This window comes from Ambystoma mexicanum, chromosome 1q (assembly GCF_040938575.1).
Source record: "Ambystoma mexicanum isolate Mex_15411 chromosome 1q, UKY_AmexF1_1, whole genome shotgun sequence".
NCBI lineage: Eukaryota > Metazoa > Chordata > Amphibia > Caudata > Ambystomatidae > Ambystoma > Ambystoma mexicanum.
In genome coordinates, this window is record NC_090922.1 from 992,593,219 (window position 1) to 992,620,624 (window position 27,406).

Below are 27,406 nucleotides of genomic sequence, written 5' to 3' on the forward strand. Positions count from 1 at the left end.
AATAAACAAAATGGGGGTGTTCTGAGGATGCTGTCCGTATTGTTCATTGTGAAATTGAAAGTGTTCTAAGAACTCTCGCATTGGGGTGTTCTGGGGACGCTGTCCGTATTGTTCGATGGCAAGTTGAAAGTGTTCTAAGAACACTCAAGGTGTCCTGAAATGTTCGCAAATAAACAAAATGGGGGTGTTCTGAGGACGCTGTCCGTATTGTTCGTTGTGAAATTGAAAGTGTTCTAAGAACTTTTGCATTGGGGTGTTCTGGGGACGCTGTCCGTATTGTTCTGTGGCAAGTTGAATGTGTTGTAAGAACACTCGGGGTGTCCTGAAATGTTCTCAAATAAACAAAATGGGGGTGCTCTGGGGACGCTGTCCGTATTGTTCTGTGGCAAGTTGAATGTGTTGTAAGAACACTCGGGGTGTCCTGAAATGTTTGCAACTAAACAAAATGGGGGTGTTCTGATGATGCTGTCCGTATTGTTCGTTGTCAAGTTGAAAGTGTTCTAAGAACTCTTGCTTTGTCCTGAAATCTTCGTACATAAACAAAATGGGGGTGTGTTCTAAGAACACACGCGTTGTCCAGAAGTGTTCTAAGAACTCTCGCGGTGTCCTGAAATGTTCGTAGGGGGTGTCCTGAAGACGCTGTCCGTATTGTTCAACGGGAAGTTGAAAGTGTTCTAAGAACTGTCTCGGTGTCCTGAAATGTTCGTAAATAAACAAAATGGGGGTGTGTTCTAAGAACTCACGTGTTGTCCTGAAATGTTCATAGGGGTTGTCCTGAAGATGCTGTCCGTATTGCTCAATGGCAAGTTGAAAGTGTTCTAAGAACACTCGAGGTGTCCTGAAATGTTCGCAAATAAACAAAATGGGGGTGTTCTGAGGATGCTGTCCGTATTGTTCGTTGTGAAGTTGAAAGTGTTCTAAGAACTCTCACATTATTCTGAAATGTTCGCACATAAACAAAATGGGGGTGTGTTCTAAGAACACACACGTTGTCCTGAAATGTTCGTAGGGGGTGTCCTGAGGACGCTGTCCGTATAGTTCGTTGTCGAGTTGAAAGTGTTCTAAGAACTTTTGCGTTGTCCTGAAATTTTCGTAGGGAGTGTTCTGAAGACGCTGTGCGTATTGTTCGCTGGCAAATTGAAAGTGTTCTAAGAACACTGGTAAAGTCCACGGACATCAAAAGTTTCCATAGGCCATAGTAGAAATGTTTTACTCTATGGGTGTGATATGCTGCGGTGGTTGTGGCCAGGGCATAGAGTGTTGGGTGCATGACCATGCACCCAACACTCTATGCCCTGGCAACAACCACCGCAGCATATCACATTTATAGTTGCTTATAACTTTGGGTCAAAAACAAATTTATAAGGAACAAAGTTATAAGATACTATGGGTGTGATTTGCTGTGATGGTTGTACTTATTATAATATACTTACTGTTTGGTTTAGTAACTGGAGTACATGTATTTCTTCTTAATTACTGTGATAAAAGAAAATAGCATGTTAGTATTAGTATTTTGTAATGACTTTTCACATTGTATAATCACATTTTTTTTTGGACCCTCATATTTAGTAGATTACAAACCAGAGTACTGTGCAATTTGCTCAGTTTCTGTGATCGTTGCTAAAATCATTGGGGCTGTGGGAGAAAGAAAAATCCATATTGGATTAAAAAAAAAACTTTTTCTGTTATACTACAGTTTATTTGTTTGTTTGTTTTCAGTGTTCATTTGTTGTTTCTGGCTAACGCTTTATACATTGGGTTGTTGCATTTTATTTGGAGCAGTAACATATTATTTATTTGTTTGGATATTATGAAATTTTGGAGCAGTGAGATACCAGTAGGCGTATTCTAATTGTCTACTTTTTGCTCTAATTTAGTGGTATTCATTTATGTGATTAATGGTTGTAGAATCTTTGGCCAGTTAGATAGCTTTTGGAATATTCTAACAGTTTATATTTTTTAGTACAAGTTTACTTGAGGTTTAAGTACAGTTTAGTTATCAAATTTTGGTTTTAAGAACATTAAATAAGTGTTTGTAAGATTTGCTGGTAATCTCTGCTTTAGAGTAATGGTACTATCATTACATTGAAACCATCCACATTTATTTTTTGTTTATGCAGTGTAGTGCCCTGAATTGGTTGTGGCTCCTGTGTGGTAGATTATACCTATTGTTGTGAAGGTTTTCTTACCAAGTGATATTTGACCATGTGTGAATCCAGTCAGCTTGCAGTTGTTTTTGGTACCATCTGCATTGTAACGTAGAAGCATTAGTATCAGAGGAGGTAATTTTACTGTTTTTGGTTGAAGGCGTATTATTGCTTGAAATGGGTGTACTGTTTGAATTATGATGCTCTCATATAAATTAAGTTGTTGTAGGGGTTTTGGTAGTGGGTATAATTCCAAATTATTTGTGATAGCACGTGAAGGAGTTTGGTTGTTGTCAAGTTTTGTAGTGCAGTAACTGCAAAGTATTAAGGGGTCACTTATTTCGTATTTGTTTTCTGCTACAAGGTAGAGCGCTAATTCAAACCATTTAGGATCTTCATTGTCTTCTATTTTATATGATAGGTCTACAGTTTTCCTGTTACGTTTATAAAAAGTACTGTGGCAACATACACATAAATGGTTTGGTACTTCAGCTGATGTACTTTTAAATTTTAGTATTTTTTTTTGTATGTGTTTAGCAAAAGGTTGCCATGTGTAGAATTGTTGCTAATTTGGTTTAAAGCTATTTCATTCTGTAAATGGCTTTCACTTCCAAAATATTTTTTCTGGATATAGTCAATTTCTTGAAGTAGGTCTTTTGCTGTACCATGTAGAAGAATGTTATTTAAATTTGCTAGTGCTAAAGCAGGACTTTTAGCATAGTACAGTTTATAGACTAGATTTCTTATAGTTGAATGATGTGTTGATATTCTTTTGATATCATGGAAGGTGGTTTTTACAAATAGGTCCTGTAAAGCAGACCAATGAATGTCCTTGTAGTCCTGTGTATTTGCGCACTGGACAGATATCCATATTTTGCACTAGTTTAATGTTGATTTTGTGTTTGCTTTTTACATATTGATTGAGGAATTGGCGTAAAGACTTGAAAAATTGTTTAGGAATGTTACATATTGACGTGCATGGCCATTTGTACACGGGGTAATTCTAAGTTTTCAGGGCATATTTTTGTAAGGAGTACTTCTTGTTCCATTATGGTATTATTAACTTTTTCATAACCTCGACCACTGCTATGTATGGCAATTGTATTTGTTTGTTTTTGATTGTATGCTTCTTCATTAAAGTATGGTTCTGTGCTCGTAGTGTGACTCCATTCACCTCCGCAGATACTTAAGAAGTTCTTTCTGTTGACATTTCGTTTATTGAGAAGTCTTTTTTGTAATTTAGTTATGAGTTTTGTTAGTGGTTTCATTTTGTTTAACACTAAAATAAATAACTTTCGTTTGAGAAGAATTGCACTATCTATCAACGATTCTAAAATTAATTTCCTACGATAGGTTTTAAGCATTGAACCTGATATCTCTCCTGTTTTTATAAGATTTTGAAGGACTTTGTGATGGAACATTTTGACTAAAATACTTTTCTTGGTATGCTTACTTTGCATTATATTAAAATTTAAAGAAGTAATTTTATCTGTAGTGATAGCTGATTTTTTGTTAATTGTTTTTTGGTTTGTTTTACATTTTGATAGAGAAGGCAAAGTTTTTATACTTGAAACTTCTTGTGTTTCACTAAATGACTGTATTAGCTGTTTTGTTAGAACTTTTTTTACAAATTCTGCTAGAGATGGATGCTTATGATGGACACTTTTATTTTCATTTGCTCTACTTCTGTGTTGCTTTCTATGGACTTGACTTTTGGTAGGCATTCTTTAGGGTCTGTTGAAAAAAATAAAGAAGGTATGGGTTGGGGTGTTCTGCAATGTATGTGTGCTGTGTGCATGAGTGTTTGAGTAAGATGATGTATGTAATGGTGTCTGTGCATTGGGAACTACAATTAGTAGGGATGTGTATTCTTCAATTAATATCTTACTAAACTCAGGTTCAGATGACAGAAGAAAATAAGCTAGTGGTGTGGAGAAGTACAAATAGTAAATCTAATGTATACAATAAAAACAGTTGTTTGTTCTATAAGATGAAAATTCTAGCGGTTGAGTTGGGTAATTTGTGTGTCCAAAAGTAGGAATTTATGCGCCATTCTGGCTGTAAATTGCTGTTTAAGACATGGGGATTTTTGGACAGAATGGTGCACAATCTCTACAGAAATAACATGAATTAACTTTACAGTATGTTTGAGTAATAATACAAATATTATGGTGATATTCTACTTACTTTTTTTCTAAAATGAGCAGTTTAATTCTTAGTTCTTCTTTATTCTTGAAATTCGGCTGCTTCTTTTCAGGAGAATGGTCTTCACTGCAATTGTAAAAGAAACAAATTAGTAATTCTGTTTGTATATAGCATTGTTTTTAATCTAGATATTGATTTTTTTAATTGAAATCCTCAGCGCCTTCCTTAAAACCATTAAAACTATCCTAATCACATAAGATACGTCGCGCCAGTTCAATACATATGATATGTTCTTAATGAAAAAATTGTATTGCAATGAGTAACTGTAACAAACAACATATCTTTAGTATGTCTTGAGAAATTCATAATGTACTACTGAATAGCACCATTTCTGTAACTAAGCTGTTCTAGGTAATAGTGCCTTAATGACATGCTTAAATTAAAGTAATCAAATAAATAAATAAATAAATGAATGTAATTGTATAAGTATTATTTTTTGAGATTGGAACACAGAGTGTGCATGCATGCAATTTTGTTTCAATATATGTAGTCTATAAATTTCATTTAAAAAATGTTAGTTTAACATGATTTGATAGTGTGTGTATTAAGAAAGTGAATAGTATAAAGGTTTATAAGTGATAGTTGATTTTAGGAAATTGGAAAAAAACAGTACATTCATTTTACAGATTACACAAGCTAAAAGTCAGTTTGAAAATGTGTTCATGTACTCTACAGAAAATATGCATACCTGTAGTTTGTGTTCATGCATACGGATATGCATGGAGCTGCAAGAAGAAATCTTGGAGACTTGTACAGTATTTCTTGTAGATGGTGCTTGCCAATGATATGACACTTGTACTCAGAGAGATTCACAGTACATTTGCAGTGCTGATCTATGATGATGCAGTTAGATGTAGAGGTCTTGAATGTGACTGGTGCAAGGTCATGTGATTTCTTAGCTACATCCAATGAGGGAATGGCACAGAGAGTGAAGTGGAAATGGTAGAAGGGCTGTTCATGTTACGATATGTTCGCGGACATGGCGGTAGTTCGTGGACATCAGGAGTTACATCCAGGGATTTTTGGGTTCAGAAGTCATGCAAATGAGAATGAGCAGTGAAAGGGATTGGTCAGGAAAGTTTAGTGGGTGTGTTGTGCCAGGAGAGAGTTTCTCAGATACTCTTTTTGCTGAGAGAACAACAGATAGCTATGGCTGGGTGTTTCAGAAAACAGATTGTTTGGATTTTGGGAGATTTGTGGATACATTGGTTGAAGGTGCATGCACAAAGCTGTGGAGTAGCTGTAGATCTTGGATTTCCACATGTGGAAGTACACTGGCATGGAGTACGTGGAATTAAGTGGTTGGACTTGCTACCTCTCTGTGCTACTTTGGAAACAAAGCAACATCCAGACATAATTGTAATTCATTGTGGAGGGCAAAGTTTAGGATATGTGTCTGGAATTTCTTTCTTCCTAATTTGGTCCACAAATGGAAAAAGCAAGGCGCAATGTTAATTAGGCTGTTTGTGCATTTCTAGGAGATTTTGGCATGTCCTCTTTTCACAATAAAAATATTATGTTTCGTAGTACATACATTTTTCACAGAGATGGAGTCCATCTTACTTATGCTGGCAATCAGATTTTTCTGAGAAATGTACAAAATGCACTGCAACAAGTAGGTGTTAAGTATTTATAATTTTTGACATACAAACACCTCCCAAAGGCTCTTTTCAGAGACACCACTTCCTCCCAGAGAAAAATGCAATGGTAACAATAGGGTAGCACCCCAATTTTTGTAATGTTCGTGAACTGTCCGCAGACTTTTTAGAAATACAAAGGGCCCTGCTTTATTTATCTTCACTTCTATTTTTTTACTGTGAAAGGCGGCTCTGAAAAGAGCCTTATTCTTTTGTGATTTTTGTAATTTTCTATTTTTTGGGGTTTTTTTAGACACGACACACTAGGAGAGGAGGGGAAAGGAGGGTAAAGGGGGGGACACCAACCACAGGGATAAGAAAGGGGGCGAGCTGAGAGAGGAAGATGTAGAGTGGGTTTTATTTGGGTAGTGAGCAGGTCTTCTCGTGCTCTGAGACGATAGTCTCAAAAGCACTCCGAAGTCGCTCCCCCCTGCAGAGTACTGTGTCACAGTACATACATACAACTGTGACCCTCGAAAGGTAAGGGTCATCAGAATTCTGTATGGCCTGTGAGGCAGCTTGAGGAAGACGCTGTCCCACAGAGGTGGTCATTGTGGTGACAGGATCAGAAACAGAGGATGAAGTAGAGGAAATCAACCTACTACATTCTTCGCAAGGTACAACCTTGCGAATAGCCCCAGAGTGAAATGACCTCAGGATGTCCCTTCATGGTCGTGGTCCCAAAGCTGTACGAACCGTGCTTCCCGCGACTGAATATCATTTTGCGCTCATTGCAGATAACACGGTTCGCACAAGCCTTAGGACCATTCCCATAAATGGAAAATAACCGCCACACCCAAGGCTCACGTCTAGTGCGGATAGTAGGGATTTCCTCTACCTCATTCTCATCATCCTCTTCTTCCTCCTCTGCATCCTCACTCCTGTTCCCCTCTTCAGGCCCTTGGGAAGGTGGTGGTGGTGGAGAGGGTGGGGGTGGTGCTGAAGATGGTGCAGCACCAGGTGGCAGTTCTGCAGCCAGGGATGCCATCTCGATGGTGGAATCCAGCAAGTTGCTGGAGAAAAAGCTGTGCTCTGAAGAATAGCCAGAAACACAATGAGAATAAGCTCTAGGGCGTGGTCTTTTATAGGGGTGCTTGTACGCGGTTTGCGGACATGCGCACTGTCCGCGGACAGATCAAACACAAAAAAGGGTTCAAAAAGTTTCAAAAGATATGTAGAAACTCCGGATTACTATGTGGGACTTGTGCCATGATGAGTTTTTATGGAAAAATATTGTGGATTACTCGAAAATGTACTTTTAAATTGTTCGGGGACACGAACAGTGTCCGCATTCAGAACACGCGATCAGCATGGGCGCGGTCACATGATCCTTTCACGAACAGGTCCACGAAGGAAGCTCCTGTCCGCAGGACACCAAATGCGCGGACATTGGTTTGCGCATGCGCGTTGATGTTCTACGGACAGTGTTCGGGTCCTGAATTAATTAAAAGTGCGTCACACATCAAACGAACATTTCTGGACATCGCGTATGTTCTAGAACAGTTTAAACTTGCTAGCGAACACTACGGACAGATATGGTGTTCTTTAGGACACTTCCATTTTCGCTTGATTACGAACATTTTAGGACATCAATTGTGTTCTTAGAACATTTTACTTGCTAGCGAACATTACGGACAGGTATAGTGTTCTTTAGGACACCTCCATTTTCGTTTAATTACGAATATTTCAGGACACCAACTGGGTTCTTAGAACAGTTTGAACTTGCTAGCGAACAGTACGGACGGGTATAGTGTTCTTTAGGACACCTCCATTTTCATTTAATTACGAACATTTCAGGACACCGCTTGTGTTCTTAGAACAGTTTCAACTTGCTAGCGAACAGTACGGACAGGTATAGTGTTCTTTAGGACACCTCCATTTTCGTTTAATTACGAATATTTCAGGACACTGCTTGTGTTCTTTGAACAGTTTCAACCTGGTAGCGAACAGTACGGACAGGTATAGTGTTCTTTATTAGGACACCTCCATTTTCGTTTAATTACGAACATTTCAGGACACCAAATGGGATCTTAGAACAGTTTCAACCTTCTAGCGAACAATACGGACAGGTATAGTGTTCTTCAGGACACTTGCATTTTCGTTTATTTATGAACATTTCAGGACACCGCTTGTGTTTTAGGACATCAATTGTGTTCTTAGAACATTTTACTTGCTAGCGAACATTACGGACAGGTATAGTGTTCTTTAGGACACCTCCATTTTGGTTTAATTACGAATATTTCAGGACACCAACTGGGTTCTTAGAACAGTTTGAACTTGCTAGCGAACAGTGCAGACAGGTATAGTGTTCTTTATTAGGACATCTCCATTTTCGTTTAATTACGAACATTTCAGGACACCAATTGGGTTCTTAGAACAGTTTTAACTTGCTAGCGAACAATACGGACAGGTATAGTGTTCGTCAGGACACCTCCATTTTCGTTTATTTACAAACATTTCAGAACACCCGCACTGTCCGCGGACATCGACATTGTTTTTAAAAAAATAAAAAATGGGAAGTAATTACAACACAATATACAAATTTTACTTTATTTGACATATATTAATAATTTATGACAGAGAAGGTGAGGCAGAAACAGAAACAAAAACAGGAGAATTAGAGGTTTCAACATGATTGATATCATGGATGAAGTCTCATCGAAACGTTTTGGATTATGGAGAGGGTTTGGGGATAATTGACTGGGATATGGTGAGGGGGGACAAGTACATGTGGGACAATGGTGTAAGGTTTTTGATTTAAAATGATCCTCAACAAAAGTTTTCAAATTATTAAAATTGCTCAATAATAAATCAATTTTTTCTTTTAAGCTGTCAAGCGTGTTTTCCATAACAGTTTCTTCAGACATATTTTCTATTTTGGTATGCTCTGTACAAAAAGAAATATATATGTTAAATATATATAAAATAATAACACTTAAATGGTTTATATTGTAAAGTGTGTACCATTAGCTTCACTATTTTCTGACATTTCGTCATGTGGGAAGTGCTCCTCTAGCCATTCCAGAGTACTAGACATTTCTGTGAGAAAAAAAAAAATAATAATACTTTTTTTAAAATCTAATACAGAAAGTTTATAAAGATATGAGTAAAATGATGTACACTTACTATTTCAGGTAAGATATGTGCTGAGTAGTCTGTAGGTCTGGTCTTGGTCTTAGTTGTGGAGTGTCTATGAGGTAATTATGTTGGAAGCCTATTTATCTTCTCTTGGTATATTCCATTTTAGAATATATTGTATTTAAATGAATGGTTAGTGTGGTATATATATGGGTTACATTTATTATGTATTACTACATATAATATGTATGTGTACTACTTTGTGAATTTTTTAAATGTTATCATGTTGTAATATAACAATGAAACATGCTCCCCCCCCCCAGACTTTTTAGGTAGTGGTACTGTTGTCCGAATATGTCCGCGGACATCAAAAATGTTCGCGGACATTACATTCAGTAGAAGTGGTTCAGTATGTTCCATAATACATGTACATAAAGTCAAAGTTACTATTGTTAAGCTTTGCGACTAAAAATCTATGAAATTCAGTTAAAAAACTTTGTTAAAGGGACATTATGGTTAAGTTGTGCTTCTAAAAACCTATGAAATTCAGTGAAAAAAACTTTGTTAAAGGGACGTTATGGTTAAGTTGCGCTACTAAAAACCTATGAAATTTAGTGAAAAAACTTTGTTAAAGGGACGTTATGGTTAAGTTGCGCTACTAAAAACCTATGAAATTCAGTGAAAAAACTTTGTTAAAGGGGCATTATGGTTAAGTTGCGCTACTAAAAACCTACGAAATTCAGTGAAAAAACTTTGTTAAAGGGACGTTATGGTTCCAAGAAGAACCCTTGAAATTCACCAGTTATGGTAAGCTAAGCAACCATAACTCGCGCCACCACCGTGCACTGCTAAGACTAACACCCAGGGCATCAAATATTCACACTTCTTCCAGAACTTTCTTCAGAAGACTGCCATTTCTCTGCAGGGACATAGGGTTTTCTCAATGGATACCATGTTTCAAGGTTTCTTCGCGGTATATGTACCATCACTTGCGTTTTAATGCTGCAATTTTTGGTTTCCAACATATAGGCAAAATGGGGGAGGGACTTTCGGTAGAGGCACTTGGCTCCTCCTCTACAATATTGTTTCATGTATTCACAATGATGTGTTAAATTATGGAGGAATGGGCTGATACGAGTGCCCTCCAGGAGCAGCACCATTAGGGGCTGCTTTGTGGGCCAATGGCGGGGGGCTAGCCTCAGGGATCTCTGGAGGGGCTGTTGGGAATGGCTGCGGGACCGGCACGGCGGCAGCAGAGAGTGGGGGTCTCCTTACCTGTATCCAGTCCATGGGGAGTTTTTAAAGAGGTAGGGCCCACCCGATTCCCCTCTTTCCTTCCAGCTGCCAGTACCGCATTTTGCCAAAGTTCGCTTGATCGCCAAAGCCATCCCGCGCTTCAGGACAAAGTTTGGGAGGAAGCTGGCAAGATCATTTCGTGTCCATTGAACTCTCAGGCATGTCAGGAGAGCAGATTTTACTTGCCTTTCTTTCCGGAGTTGAAAGTAAGTGAGGGCGGGCAGTGCAGTGGGCGTGGGAAAGAATGGGAGACGGTGCCTAGATTAGGGGCCATCAATGGTATTTCCTGCCCTTTTCACTTGCAAGATCCACTGGATGCCTTCATGTAAGGGTGTGCGCCAGGAGGAATTTGACGGTGCCTAGTTTAGGGACTATCAGTTTTTTTACAGCCTGCGTTTGTTGCACTGGTGCTTTTGCACTGTCGTTTTTGCCGTCCATGTACATCAATTTTAAAAGGACAGCATCCACAATTGTTTTCTATGAGTGTGTTGGGCAGGCCTCCTTTCACATGATTGCGACGTGGTCACTTGGGGGAAAATTGAGCAAGTGTGTCATTAGTGAGGGGTATTGAAGTCTGTTTGGAGTATTAATGTGTTGATGTATGTTGCATTTTATTGTGGTGCTGTTGACGGGGCCTACACAACAGATTATATATACATTTCCGACCATGACCAAAGTGTTGAACTAACAGTATCTATGAATTTGCTACCCGGGTTGTGGGTTGAGGGGTCCACTCGTGTCCAATAGGCCATACAGGCAAGGACGGTGGGCGCGGCTCCTGGGGTTGTCCATTGGGTGGTTTTTAGCCCAGGTTTGGGCGCTTGGTCTGTCCGGCTGGACATTGGATTTCTGCAAGTAACCCTGGAACAGCGCAGACAGTCAGTAGGCCAGACAGGCAGCTGGCGGGTCGAAAGGGCTGCAGCAATAGGGTCAGGGCATGGTAACGGATGATGGACAATGTTAAAGATCTGTAGGTCCCCGTCAGTTTTGATGTTTATAATTCTGTTTTAATAAAACGCAGCCTGTTCTACCTCCAATAACTGGTGTCATATTGTTTCATGTGTTCACAATGATGTGTTAACTTGTGGTGGCATGGGCTGACACGAGTGCACTCCTGTACAAGTTCCTCATGCTAAAGTGACGTTGCACTTCATAAGGAGCCATTAGAAGTGTCAGCCATACTCTTAAATTAGGAAATATGTTCTGTTTATTGTCCTGCAATTGACAACATGTTGATGCTGTAATAGGATGTGTGTATCAATGCTATACCGATCGCCAGTGATATTCCTCTTCAAAAAGCTGCTCTGCATTGAGACGTCACTTGTCTTCCACAGCGTCATCATTTCTCTATTGAAAGCGCAATGATCCCTCAAGACCCCCAGATGTTGGCGAGACTCATTAGCGCTCTGATGAAAGTATCCGGCCAGACTTTCAATTAAGTGATCCGCTCCATTATTCTCCGGCGCTGTCATGTTCATCACTGGGACGTGCAGGCAGGGGGACACGCGCCCATGATGGTGGGACGTGCTCGCAGAGGTCTTTCTGCGGCTCACAGTTCAAGGCCTGATGCACGCCCATTCACATTATGAATTCGCTTTGAGCATGTTCTTGAGAACCAATACAATGAAAGTGTACTCTCTGTTAATGAAAGCATGCACGTTCACGAATCCTGCTAGGATCTGGGGGTGGGGGGAAGCGGTGGGGTGATAAATAGCCTCCAGTGAGTGAAGGATTGATAATGGACGGCATCTCTTTGTTACTTACGGGATACTGCACGTGTCCAACTCAAAAGAAGAACAGAGCGAGACACAAAGTTCTTAGATTGAAAGCAAACTACATCTGTTGCTGCTTATTTGACCCTTATCACAGAGAGGACGAAAACCCGGAATTCAACGTGCAGTTTTCTCAAAAAAACGTACGACGTTTAAAGGTTAGTTATTTCTCTATGTGAAGCATGAACGTATTTAAGACCTGGCTATGGCTGGGCAGCCGCACTATCACGTGGCCAGACCATCAAATCTGCTCCATTCCACTAGCTTGGCCAAGATTGCTCAGCCGCATCTACCAATTGGTGAGTTAAGGGCAACTCACCCCATACAGTTTGTTCTTCTGGTTCTAAAGTAGAGCTTGGACACAAACAATCGAAAATGATTTGACGCCTTTTTACCATAAATTCATTTTCACACCCATCCATTCAGCTATCTACTCACCCATCCAATCAAATATATTTTCACCTGCCACCTGTCTATCCCTTCAGTCCATTACCATTCAGAAGGCTGCTTACAAATATTAATGACGGCTCTGTAACATCGCCCAGTTTGATGCTACTGTGTGATCGAGCTAACACAAAGAGATCCCATGGGTGCGTGTTTTTCGGGCAGGGAGGGGTGGGAAGTGGGTGTCAATTGCCGTAGGGATTAAGCATGGCCATCAGTGGTCAATGGTTGGGTAAAAACGAAAACAAAACCCACTGGCCCTCCCATCTCCCTCCCTTCCATTTCCCTATGGCAATAGCTTTGGTTTATTTGTGGTGCTATGGCCTAGTAGACAAAACAAATGTATTTCATGAGCACTATTTGTGGAGAGGCAGGTGCTTCGCTATAAATGAGCTTGCTGCTCCTGCTGCACTGTCCGTTACCATGGTAGCACCAGTTTACAGGGAACCAGGCCCACCCCTGCAGGGAGAGTGCTGTTAATAACCATCACCCCTCAGGAAATTGGCTTTGATTACGACACTGCAGAGGGCCTGTGTGCCCTTATTCATGCTTTGCCAAAGCAAATCATGCCCACATGCAAAATATATTCCCTCTTGCAAGGGAAACTGCCCCATGCAAATGCAGGAATTCCCAATATTAATTGCACACCTGCAATCTTAGCCATCGTGGATTTGACATTGCAAAAGGGAACTGAGGAATGTGCCATTTGAACAGTGGTTTGAGTTTGATATTGGGAGTCCAGGTCCTGCACAGCAAAGGTGACTTTGATTACTTGTTAGAGAGATGTAACTTCTGGCAGTTGGATATGGAACATTGTTCCCTTCATGCGATGTGGAGATGATGTAATCGTCCAAAAGGCTAAGATAAACCATATAGTAAAGTGTATTGACAAGATATATGGAACAGGTCTAGCTGGAGATAGTAATATCAATGGGGTGACAGTCAAACAGCATCCAGCTACAGCAGCACATAGTAGCAGGAAGATTGCATCCTTAACATTTAGAGCATATGACTGCGACCGTGTTGCTACGACCATCATGCTGAAAAGCTGCTTTTCTACTGTAGCATTCATGACCTGGTGCAAGCACATGCTCAGTGTCGCTTGAAAGATAGTGTGTTTGATAGCCGGTAGCCAGCGGTTAAGAACTTCGCCATACCGCTGCAATGGCCCTAGCTGTTTCTCCCCCGTGGTAAGTTGCTTGGTCTACGAGTCTACGAGTATTCAATCCCTTGTAATTCTTTTGTTACAAGTGATATCCTGGCCAAATTGTCACCCTTTTCTTCCCACTTGGTGGTGGTCATAACGCCACTAAGGATTCCTAATTTGCTGTAGAGGGGTGTGAGAAAATAACAAAAAAGTGACAACATTTTGGGTTTTTTCCGAAAATGCCAATACAATGATCTACAAAGAAGCCTGTGTTTTTTTGTGCAAAAGCTAGGAACAAATGGTTTACAGTTATGAATTTGTCAATTTTCCGAGCTTTCAAGAACAGTTTGATGGGAAACAAAAAAACATTTTTCATAAGGTTACCATCAGTTTTGTGAAAGGTGGGTGAATTTTCCCTTTTGTTTTTGATAGGACATTCTTGGAAGCAATGGTAGAGGAGGTTTGGAAAGCTCAATGGGAACACAGAAAGGCATACATTTCTGAAAAGTAGGCAAAATTACAAGTTCAGGAAGGGGTCATTTGCACAGGTCAGGCAACAGCTATGTATCTAAAATTCCCATAGTTTGGGAAAAATTTAAAAAGTGACAGAAAGACAATATATGTGCTGGACACGTTTGGACTTGTAAGGTAATGGCTCCTGTGAATATTGAAAAAGCAATGCATTGCTACATCCCCCTGACTCTTTAGGTTAGGAAATCACACATTGTTCATAATGCTTCACAAAACAAGCCAAAAACAGAGGCATGGTACAGAGGAGTTTTATGCTGACGGCCTAAATAGATGTACTTAGCATCTGAAAAGAAGGAAAACTAATGTGGTGAAGAATGGCAAGCATACATTTTTTGAAAGAGCACAGGTAGACAGATATTTGCCACCAGGAAACCACTGAAACATGCCGTCAACAACAAATGTCCTACCATCCAACATTTCCAAAGGTGTCCTGATGAAAACCGTACCTCATATGGGTGGGTGCACTCACCCAGGCGCAAATGGAAAAGGCTAAACCACTGGTACACCAAAGGGCCTGGGAAGACCACATTTGTACTGTATTTGGTCTTGTGGATAACCCACAGATTTGAGCCTTGGGTGTCGCAGCCACCAATTAAAACAGGGAACCCAATGCATTTCTGAAAAGAAGACACATCTGGCAATCAAAACAGGTCTGGCTTGTGCAAATCGCCCTCAAATTTATGACCCACAAGTCCCAGCAAATTCCAAAATGTGGCTGAAAAAAAGACCATTTTCAGACATTTACCACCATATAAATCGCCAAAACACCCTTGCAACAACACATGTCCTACCTTCCCACGTTCCCACTGGTTTCCCAACGACAACGGTACCTTGCATGTTTGGGTGTGCTCACCTTGGTGCAAAGGAAAATGCTAAACTACAGGTTAAAAAAATGCCCTGGGAAGACCACATTTTTACTGTATTTGGTCTTGTGGACAACTCACAGATCTGGGCCTGGGGTGTCGCAGCCACCAAGGAAAATAGGAAACCCTGTGGGATTCCAAACAGGTCTGACTTGCGTGAATCGCCGTAGAATGTATTACCCACAGCACCCGGCAAAGTCCAAAATGAGGTGGAAAAAAACACAATTTTCAGACATTTGCCAGCAGGAAATCACTGAAACACGCTGGCAACAAGACATGTCCTACCTTTGCACGTTCCCACAGGTTTCCTGATGAAAACAGTACCTCATGTGTGTGGGTGCACTTACCTGGGCACAAAGGGAAAAGGCCTGTGAAGACTACATTTCTACAGTGTTTGGTTTTGCGGACAACCCAGAGATTCAGGCCTGGGGTGTTGCAGCCACCAAGCAAAATAATGAACCCTGCGGTAATCCAAAGAGGTCTGACTTGTGCTTATCGCCCTAGAATGTATTACCCACAAGACCCACCAAAGTCCAAAATGTAGGAAAAAAACAAACATTTTCAGACATTTCCCACCAGGAAACCACTGAAACATGCCGGCAACAACACATGTTCTACCTTCCCACATTCCCACAAGGGTCCCAACAAAAACAATATCTCAAATGTGTGGGTGCACAAATGTAAACGGTAAACCACTAGTACATCAATGGGCCTGGGAAGACCACATTTTTACTGCATTTGGTCTTGTGGACAACCCATAGACTTGGGCCTAGGCTGTCGCCGGCCACCAAGGAAAATAGAGAACACCATGTCTTTCTGAAAAGAAAACACCCCTGGGAATCCAAAGAGGTACGACTTGTGCAAATTGCCATAGAATTCATTACCCCAAGGCCTAGCAAATTCCAAAATGTAGGTTAAAAGACACACTTTTCAGACATTTGTCACCTGCAAACGACAAAAACACGCTGGCAAAAACACATGTTTGACCACTCCAGCTTCAAACAGGTGTCCCGAGAAAATGGTACCTCAAATGAGTGTGTGTACTGACCTGGGCGCAAAGGGATAAAGCTAAACCACTGGTACACCAAAGGGCGTGGCAAGACCACGTTTTAACTGTATTTGGTCTTGTCGACAACCCACAGATTGGGGTCTGGGGTGTTGCAGCCAACAAGGAAAACAAGGAACCCATGCATTTTATAAAAAGAAGACACCCGTGGGTATCCTAAGAGTTCTGACTTGAGCACTTCGCCCATGATTGTATTACCCACAAGGCCCAGCAAATTCCAAAATATAGGGAAATACTCCACAATTTTCAGACATTTGCCACTAGGAAACCACCGAAACATGCCGGTGACAACACATGTCTGACTTTTCCACGTTCAAACCGGTGTCCAACGAAAACAGGATATCACATGCTTACCTGGGTGAAAAAAAAGGGTCGAACATCCCCAAGTGCAGCGTCAGTCCCAGGGAGCCCGGGTAGGGTCTCCATCCCTCCCAAAAGGAAAAAGCTGTAACGCAGCATGGGCAGAACTCCAGGGCGGCCGGGGGTGCTTCCGCTGGCCTTGGGGCATCTGTCTCCAATGTGGCTTGACAGTCCACTTGTCTAGCGGTGGTTCAAAGGAGCCCCTACAGTGTCCCCATCCCTCCCCGGAGCGAAAAGATGTAATGCATCATGGCCAGAGCTCAAGGACGGCTGGGGGTGCTTCCCCTGCCCTTGGGTGCCTGTCCCCATGTTGCTTGACTGTCCCAAAACCCAGCTGCGGTCCCAGGGAGCCCCAGCAAGGTCCACATCCCTCCACAGAGCGAATAGCTGTAACGCAGCCCAGTTAAATCTCCAGGACGGTAGGGGTGCTGCCCCGTCCTTGGGTGCCTGTCTCCAATGTGGGTCAAACGACTACAAGTCCAGTGGTAGTCCCAGTGAGCCCCGGCAGGTTCCCCATCCCCCCTATGGAGGGAAAAGCTGCAACGCAGCAAGGCCAGAGCTCCAGGACAGCTGTGGGTGCTGCCACAGGCCTTGTGCACCTGTCTCCCATGTGGGCCGACTATCACCAAGCCCAGCGGCGGTCCCAGGTAACCCTGGCAGGGTTCCCACCCCAACTTGGAAAGAAAAGCTTTAATGCAGTCCAGCCAGAGCTCTTGAACGTCCGGGAGTGCTGCCCCAGCCATGGGCGTCTGCCTCGCATGGAGGGAAAACCTGTAACACAGCCAGGCCAGAGCTCCTGGATGTCTGGGTGTGCTGCCGCTGGCCTTGGATGCCTGTCTCACATCTAGGTTGACTGTCCTCAAGCCCAGTGGCAGTTTCAGGGATTCCTGGCAAGGTCCACATCACCTCAAAGGGAAAGGTTTTAATTCAGACAAGCCAGCGCTCCAGGGATGGGGGTGATGCCCTCCACCTTGGGCGCAGGTCTCTAATGTGGGTCAATGGCCCAAAAGTCCAGCGGTGATCCCAGGGAGCATGGCAGGTTCCCCATTCCTCACTGGAGGGAAAAGCTGTAACGCAGCCCAGCCAGAGATCCAGGATGGCCAGGGGTTCTGCCTATGGCCTTGGGCACCTGTCTCCCATGTGGGTTGACCGTCTCCAAGTCCAGCGTCAGTCCCAGGGAGCCCTGTCAGGGTTCCCATCCCTCCCTGGAGGGAAAGCTGAAACGCAGCCCAGTCACAGCTCCAGGATGGATGGGAGTGATGTCCCTGGTCTTGGGCGCCTGTCTGTTATGTGTTTCCACTGTCCACAAGTCCAGCCGCAGTCCCAGGGAGCCCTAGCATGGTCCCCCTCTGACCCCAGAGGAAAAAGGTGTAAAGCAGCCCAGCCAGAGCTCTAGGACGACTGGGTGTGACGGCCCCAGCCGTGGGTGCCTGTCTCCCATGTGGGTCCAACGTCCACAAGTTCAGCAGCGGTCCCAGGGAGACCCGGCAGGCTCCACATCACTCCCTGGAGGGAAAACCTCTAATGCAGCCAGGCCAGAGCTCCCTGAATGTCGGGTGGTGTTTCCCACTTTGGGTGCTTGCCTCCCATGTGGGTTTTCCATGACCAAGGCAAGCGGCAGTCCCAATGAGCCCATCCCTCCCCAGATTGAAACGCTCTAAAATAGCATGGCAAGAGCTCCAGGATGGCCAGGGCTGCTGCCAGTCTACAATGTGGGTTGACCGTTTAAAATTCCAGCCGCGGTTCAAGGGAGCCCTGGCAGTGTCCCCATCCCTACTGTAAGGAAGGTATGGTATCAACAGCAAGTGACGACAGTTCAACGGTGTTTATTGAACTTCAAAAAGGTTTGAAAAATGCCTTTCTAATCCTAAATCCAAAGATGGGAGCAAGCTACGACCATCAAATAATAACAATCTAGTCCTAGTGGTGTCTTGACAAAATAAAAGGGCACTAATACGCATATTGTCAATCTGTACCTCTAAATACAAATAGTGTTGGAAACAATGTTATGTAAGTGTTTGAGAAATGATATGTTAGGATATTCAGGCCATTGGCCTCCCTTCCCCATGTTTTCAGCACAGAATAATGCAGCACACTCGAGCTTAGCACAGTTTCCTGCTTCTCTAGCACAAGGGTGCAGTTCAAACATTAGCATCAGGGCCTTCATTGCGCAAGTCTTTTTGCTTTTCAAAGTCTCTTCTTTCAGAGGGCCTGATGTGACAAACAAACAATAAAGTTATTTTCCTCTTAGGATTTCACACATACTCAATTTCTCAGGTGATTCAAGATTCACAGAGGGAAAATCTGTAACTTAGCCCAGCCACAGCTCTAGGATGGATGGGGGTGATGTCCCCAGCCTTTGCCGCCTGTCTCTCATGTGGGTTGACCATCCCCAAGTCCAGCGGCAGTCCGGGGGAGCCCCGGAAGGGACCCCATACCTCCTTGGTGGTAAAACATATAACGCAGCCAGGCAACAGCTCCAGGATTGTCGGGGTGATGTCCCCGGCCTTGGGCATCTGTCTCCAATGTGGGTTGGCTATCCATAAGTCCAGCGGCAGTCCCAGGTAGCCCTGGCAGGGTCACCATCCCTCCCTGGATCTAAAATCTGTAATGCAGCCCAACCAGAGTTCCAGGACAGCTGTGGGTGCTGCCACCGGCCTTGGGTGCTGTTGTGTTTTTCCTTTATATCCTTATACTTGATGCATTGCCATTAAATGATGACATGAGTCATTATTCATGTGTGACCTTCTTTATTCCTACATTATAACTGCCCCTCCTACTCCCTTCATCATTCTCTTCTCCTGGTTCCATTCCATATCCCATTCTGCATTCTGCTCAGCCACAACACCTCCCCCTTGCTTATCATGTGAGTTCACTCTCTCCATATATCTGGCAATGTCTCATCTACATATGCTCAATAAGACGAGTGGCTTTTCTAACAATTCTCAGAGGATGACCAGTTGTTCCGGTTGCCACTTGGTCTTCTTCTTCACTATGTAAACAAAATGGAGCAGTTGTCCCTCAATCCTCTTCTTCATTATGTACACAAGGTGAAAAATGTCCAGAATCTTTAAGTGACATGAGGCCAACAGGTGATTCTTCATTCCTCCTCTCCTCATATAGTTCTACCTCTTAATCATCCTGGAATATCCTATGAATATCACCATCATCCATCAGGGCCTGTTGACAGACGTCACTATTAGAGGCCCTAGCTTATGATCAGAGCCCATTCTCTTCTGATGCTTCTGTTGGCCCAGCATAGTCATACCCACTTACATCTGTACCTGATGCTCTTCAGCTCTCCTTTTGCGAGTTGTCCAACATTTGTCTTCCTTTCTTTCTTCCCTTTTCCCTTCCCCACCTTCACCTTTTACAAGGACATGATCTTCAATACAAGGAGGATAGGTTTTGAGCTGATATTGGTATATTTCTCTACTCTGCCCCCGACACCCTCTTCGGCATGACTGCCATACGCCATCATGTTCCAGAGTCTCATGTTCGGTCATTCCAATCCGTAAGTTTCCCTTCACTCCGATGAATTCTGATTGCTGCCTCTGCCGTATCATTGCATGACTATTGGGTTGCACATCCCCTTTTTCCCAACTTGACCTTGTATTTTGAGACCTCAATATGCTGTCCCTCTTGTTTGCTATCAACTGTGCATCTGGTCTACAGGCTGACCATAACGGCACTCCCTCTCTACACATGACCCTGAAATGGTTTCCTTTACCGCATCGTATACACATTCGACCAAGAGCAGGACATCGTCGACCTCTATGTGGTAACTCAAATCCACATCTGTAACACTCTTTTTTCGGTCAGCTTCTGCCTCCACTATTCCATGCCTGTTGTCTGGAAGGCATGTTTGACAATCGCAACTGTTCCTGTGAGTTAATCTCAACCACAGCATTTAGCTCACTTCTTATTCCCATATTGGCTGCCTGCACCTCAACCCTTTCACATATCCTAGCCAATTCCAGAACTTCTTTCAAAGGGAGAGGCACCCTTAGGAGGTGTTTCTGAAGTTGTGATGATCCTTCGATTATTCTAAGCCTTATCGCCTCATCATCACCAAAATTTTGGAACTCACAGTATGCTTCTTTTACCTGTAACCGTAACACACATTGCGTAATTGTTTCCTGTGGCTCTTGTGTGCACTTGTTAAATGTGTAACACTCATAATCTCGATTTGGTGGAACAACCAATCGTTCACCAATGACAGAAATCAATGTTTGACAGGTTGTTCTTTCCTCACTTGGAATAGTCTCAATAATACTCTTCACATCTTTCCCCACCAAGTTTTTAAATATGTCCATTTTGTTTTAGGCATCCTGGTTTCTTACTGCTTTCAAAAATCCTTCAAACTCCTCCATCCATTCCAGCCGCCGACGCCGTTGATCTTCCTGTGGCTCAAGTATGAATGGGTCAGGACAACGTAAATAGTCCACTGGGATCATTGTACTTTGGGCTGGGGCTGTATCCCTACTTATGTTACTCAGAGACATGGCTACTCAATTCCAGCAGTTGCTTCACTCTTCTCCTTGATTAGCAAACATCTAATCATGCACACTGTTGTTGTCCTTGTTGCTTGACTGCATAATACACATTTTTTTAATGAATTATTGAGACACTTTAGTCCTCCAATACTGATTCCCTGTGATACTGTTCCACTGTAGTATGAGGTGTTCAGGGCACTGCAACAGCCAAATTGTAACTAGGTACAGGGACATCCTTGTGAACTGTGGCAGACAGATTGTCTGTCTGGTCGCTGAAAAATGTTCACGTGTTACGCAGTTATGGTAACTCTGCTAAAATAGTTTTGTAGCAAATGTTTGTGCTAATAGTACACAAGTGCAGTGTAGTCTTTCACGTCTTTCAATATATGCTCCTCTATTATGTCCTGACAGTAATCAGGATTCTCTTTGCTTCTGACTGAGCATGTGTGAATTCCCGATGAAGCACAGGACATCACAGAAAGTTTCCTAACAGTTTACAATCCTTCGCATGCATGTGTCTTTGTGCAACTTTATTGACACCATTTACTTGACTTTAGAGCATAGAATATTTTCTTCTTCAATTGTTCAGTTCAACTCAATTCAGTTTGCGCTCCCGCAAACATATGTGAACTGCTTTTTTTAAAAAATGATTATTATATACATATATTTTTTTTATAACATTCTGGTGAAAGAAAGCTTCACTAGCGCTGTGTTACCAAGACAATGCTCAATTTGGCTGCTGGTGGCATGTATACGTAAACGCAATAGGGAAAGACTTTATCACTTGACATTGCTTAAACACTTTAATCCTTGGACTCTGATCCCTTGCTGGTTCATCTGTGGTACGAAATGTGCAGGGTACTGCAGCAATTAAATTGCAGCCAGATACAGGGAAATCTTTATGTTTCGTGGCACCTCAAGATTGCTTGCATGTTCATTTAAACGCTGATTTATTTGTGTGTGTAAGACAAGCTCGAAATCAATCGACGCACTACCCCTAATTTCAGTGCAGTAACTCTGCTTGCTTCAAACAGAACTCTTTGTCTTCAATATCCCCATGTGATGTTAAAATGTTGAATTGTTGAGATGTACACTAAAATATGTGTTTTCTTTTGACAAACCGCGATTGATTTCGAGCTTGTTTTACACACACAAATTGGCAGGTGTGCCGAATAATGTTCTGGTTCCGTGTGTTGTAAATATCCTTTGTCTGTATTTCTCGGTTTTAATACCGTGTGATGTCTTTTCTCTTGAAATGTATTTTATCTTGATTTACACCACTTTGAATATATAAAAAAACAAGATTTATTTCGAAAAAAGAGTATGAGAGAGTGTTTCCTTTTCTCTATACATGCAGAAGGTGATAAGGATTATGAGTATAATCTGAGCAAAGTTGTTTCTGGACCTATTCGACTGTAATTGTTGTTCCCTACACAACCCGCCTGGGTAGAATAGGTTCCCAACCAGGAGCCCAATTGTTGTTTCCACATGTGGGTGCTGCCACCGGCCTTGGGCGCCAGTCTCCCATGTGGGTCGATTGTCCCCAAGTCAGGCAATGGACCCAGGGAACCCTGGCAGGGTCCCCATCCCTCACTAGAGGGAAAAGCTTTAAAGCAGCACAGCCAGAGCTCCAGGACACCCGGGAATGCTGCCCCCGGCCTTGGCCGCCTTCTTCGCACAGGACAGTGTGGGGTGCTGACCCTGGCCTTAGGGCGCTTGTCTCCCATGTGGATCGACCATCTCCAAGTCCAGCAGCAGTCTCAGGGAGCCCCGGCAGGGTCACCATCCCTCCCTGGGGGGAAAAGCTATAACGCAGTACTGACATCATTCCAGGATGGCCGGGAGTGCTGCCCCCGGCCTTGGGCGCCCGTCTCCCATGTGGGTTGACTGTCCCCAAGTCCAGTGGTGGTCCCAGGGAGCCCCGACAGGGTCTTCATCCCTCCCTCAAGGGAAAACCTGTAATACAGCCAGGCCAGAGCACCAGGATAGTGGGCCCCTGTCTTACATGTGTGTCGACCGCCTCCCAGCCCAGTGTCAGTCATGGGGCATCTCAGCGTGGTCCTCCTCCCTCCCAGGAGGGAAAAGCTGTAACACAGCCTGGCCAGAGCTCTCGGACGGCCGGGGGGTGCTGCCCCAGACTTAGGTCCCTGCCTCCCATGTGGGTCGACAGTCCCCAAGCCCAGCGGTGGTCCCTTGGGAGACCTTGCTGGGTCCCCATCCCTCCCTGGAGGCAAAAGCTGTAACAAAGCACAGCCTTATGAGACTGCCTTGCACGTGGGTCGACCGCTCTTCAGCTCAGTAGCGGTCATGGGGCACCCCAGGTGGGTCCTCATTGCTCCCTGAAGGGAGAAGCTCTAATGTAGCGCGACTAGAGATCCAGGATGCTTGGGGTTGCTGTGACAGGCAACAAGCCAAACAGCCCCCAAACTCCTTTCCCAGGTGGCCTAGTGCTCCTTTTTGCTTCCCGGGGTGGAAAAATGGAGCAAGACCCACAGTTTTGCCCCACACATGGAAGCAGAAAGCATCTGCCCCTCTGTGGGGGGTTCCTGAGAGCTCTGGCCCCCATGCACTGGGCCAGCCCCTGATGCCCCTAAGTTTGCCACTAACAATGTAGTGGAATGTAGTGGAATGTTGTTTGCCTTCCTTCGGGGCAAATCTGTGCAAAACAGCACCACTTTGTCCCACATGAAGACAAAACAACGTTGTGCCACCTTACATTTTTCTTTAGGGTCGGGTGGGAGGCTGTCAGGCGGTTGCTATCCACCCACAAAATCATTTCCCTGGTGGCCTAGTGCTCCTTTCTGCTTCCCTGGAGTGGGGGAGGGGAGATTGCTAAGTGGGGCTGGCCCAAAGTCATGGGTCCAGCCCTGTGATGCGCCCACGTCTGCCTCAAATAATGGAGGTCTCTTTTTTGTTGCCTTCCTTGGGGGTAAATGGGTGCAAAACATTGTTCCATTTTTATTTTTATGTTTTTATTGGGGGTGTAAGGCTGTTTGGCCTGGTGCACACATACTGCAGTGAAAAATCTAAAAATATATCTATGCGCTGTTTCAATTAACATTCTTATATACAGTATTCATTGTTTTCTTCAAAAGCTCCACTACCGCTGCTCACCAGTTCCGGAGGATGTCTCATGAATATGCTACAAACACATGGGTGTAATCTGATATCTATCTGGTTAGCATTTTACTCCAATTTCATATAGACATATAGACACATCTCCGTATATGCAATACCTCTGCTGTCTCCACTTCTTCTGCAGAATATCCTCGGTTCAGAAATGTATCACCCATTTCAGTCAGTTCTTTTTTATAGTCTTCCGGGTCGCTAGCAATTCTTTTTACCCGGAGCATTTGGCTGTATGGTACATTTTTGATAAGGCTTGGTTGATGGAAGCTAAGACTGTGTAGAAGATTGTTCCTATCTGTTGCCTTCCGGTAAATGTTGGTCATATATCCTGTGTCAATTGTTGTGATATTGACATCTAGAACATTTATTTTTGTGTTAGAGTGCTCGAAGGTGAGCTGTCTCTTTTGCTCTATTGTGTTGAGGTAGTGGAACAATTCCTGTAGTTTAGCTTCTGTGTCTGTCCATATGCCTGCCTGGTGTATTTCTTAGGTCTTTATGCGCTTTAGGCAAAGTATAAAAATGTGGTATCTGCGGATGGTTTGTGAAGAATTTCTTGGTGTGATGGTTAATCTAACTCAACTCCTCAGCTTTCACTAGTAAATCATCTAAATTCTTCTTTATCAGAGCAGTTGGACCCATATCCAGTTTTGCATATGTGTTTTAATCACACTATTGTCTAATACATTCTTTATCAAAGTCCAATGTATCCAGCATCACCTGTGCTACCCCTTTGTCTGCTGACCTAATGGTAATCCTTTCATCACGATACAAGTCCTTAATTAGTTTAAGTTCATGTGGTTTCATGTTCTTGTGTCCCGACTGTTTAAAGCAGACTTTTTCCAGATCTTTAATAGTTTGTTTGTGGAAGATTTCCACTGAAGGTATACTTATAGGTGGTATGAAGTTACTCTTTCCCCTGAACTCTTTCATACTCAATTCGACAGGTTGCACAGATCTGGTTTCTTCTAGTTCATCAAAGAAGACATTTTTCTCACAAGTTTAAATAGCTCTACTTTGGTGTCAAACAAACTGCTGTTGTGAGTGTGCACAAAACGGAGCCCTTTGTGTAGAGTTTCTTTCTCTTTTTCTAAAAGTATCCTTGAAGAAAGGTTTATTACTAAATTCTTTTCTGTTTGTTGTCTCGTCAGGGGCCCTCCTTTTCGTCTTCCTCTTCCCCCTCCTTGTACTTCTCGTCCGCTGTCTAAAAAAGGTCCTGCTACAGTTGGTGTGGTTTCTGGTTGATTATCGTTACAAGGGTTAATACAATCTATGTTGTCTCTGATTCAGAACTTGAGGTATTACTCGTATTATCATGTCTCGGTCTTCCTACTGGTGGACCATATTTTTCCATCCAGGTATAAACCTCTTCATTTAAATAATTGTATGTATCCCTAAGAAATATTCTTATTTTCTTAGCTTCCAGATCAGCTTTATAGCTAGCTAGTTTCTGGTTTATACCTTCAAGGATAACATCCACTTCGTCTTTACTCAGAGTCGCTTCGAGTTCTTTTTTAATTTGTGAGTTTCCTTTAGCTGAAACAATACTGAATTGACCTATCTGGGGATTAAATTCACGCCTACCTTTGCATGCTTGCAACAGCCCAATACTCCCTCCTTGCTTAGGGTTGTGGGTGATGACTTATTGAGGTCTGGAAACCAGGAGATTTCCTGGATGGGACTGATTACAGCTATCAAAATGAATGTTGTTCCCAGACTTTTATATCATGTGGCGGCTCTTCCAATCATGACTCCTGTAATGACCGGTAGGGGGTGTCTGTACTTCCGCTCTCTATATGGTAGAGGAGAGGCAAAGATGACCCCAGCCAAGATTCTCTATTGTGGTAGCAATGGATGAGCAATCAAGGCCTAGTTTCTCAGGAGGTAATGCGGGCTGGTTCTTAAGTACAGTGTAGTCCCCGAACCCTCACAAAGGAATGTCCACACACTGTATTACTGAAAACACAGTCTTTATATAATTAATATTCACAGGTATGTACACGATCACAATAACGCACTTTGTACACGGACGTCAATAATGATAAATATATACAATTCAAAAGTGGTACCACTAATGTTATCCAATCTCATTAAAGTGCATCAACTGTACGGTTAAAATGTCACACAGATTAATAACGAGGAAACCAGCAATAGATATAGGCAGGAACGTAAGATGGTTGGAACAATAGGCAGAATGCTGACCCCTACCCGTAGGCACAGTTCTGTGTGGAGATCCCCCCACCTGGGCAATCTGTAAAATAAAGATATATTGCACAGGCCCAGTCCATATGTTCAATATTCTCACTTCTTCCTATTAAGGTTTTACCCGCCCCAATGTACCTGGTGGAGTAGAGTTCTCCGACAATGCGCTGACCGATCCTTCTTGAGTGCCTCCCTTTCAGGCGGGAGCCACGGATCGTCGAGTGGTGTCGGGGAACTTGGCGTTTGGTGTCAGGGAATCGACGGCCCTTCTTGAGTGCCCTCCCTTTAAGGGAGGAATCACGGGTCGTCGAACGTCCGACAGTGAACAAGTTGAACTATGGCAGGGAAGTGGCCACTTCGTTCCTAGCGGTGCTCGTCGACGACAGAGCGTTGGCATCCTGCAAGGAAGAGGCATGCGGGGCGCCTCGGTGACGATAGTTCTGGACCGCAAAGAGATGATGAAGAAATGTGGCCCAGCAAGGGCGTCGAGTCGTCGGTGTCTCTGTGGTCCTTAGGTTGCGGGAAACCCCCCGGTGGATGCTCCTCGGTGCGTCGACGGTCATGCCTTCTCCAGCGGGAGACAAGCGGGTGACGATGCAGACGAGAGCGTCGATGATCAATAGAAGTTCTTAGGCAAACGGGAGCACGGCGGCTCTGGTCGGCGACGGCGGTCGTCGACAGTGGTGGACAATAGTCTGAGTGCTTCTCCTTGGAGTTCCACAGCGGTCCTCGTATCGGTTCGGCAGCTTGTCGAAGGTCTGTCTATCAGGGAGCGTTGGCAAAATTCAGCTGTGCACGATGGTCCCTCGTAGCTCGGGAAGAGGTCACCTTACCAGGTCCTCTCTGGGTCAGTCCTTGAAGGCACAGCAGCTTTCAGATTGCGAAGGAGAGCAACAGCAATTCTTCTCGTCCAGCAGGGCTTCAAGGTCAAGCGTCAGTTACTCCAGTTACTCGTCGTAGTGGACTTCAGCTTCTGAACACGATTCCTAGCAGTGAGAGGTCCCCAGATATACTGTTGATCTCCCATTCATTCCGC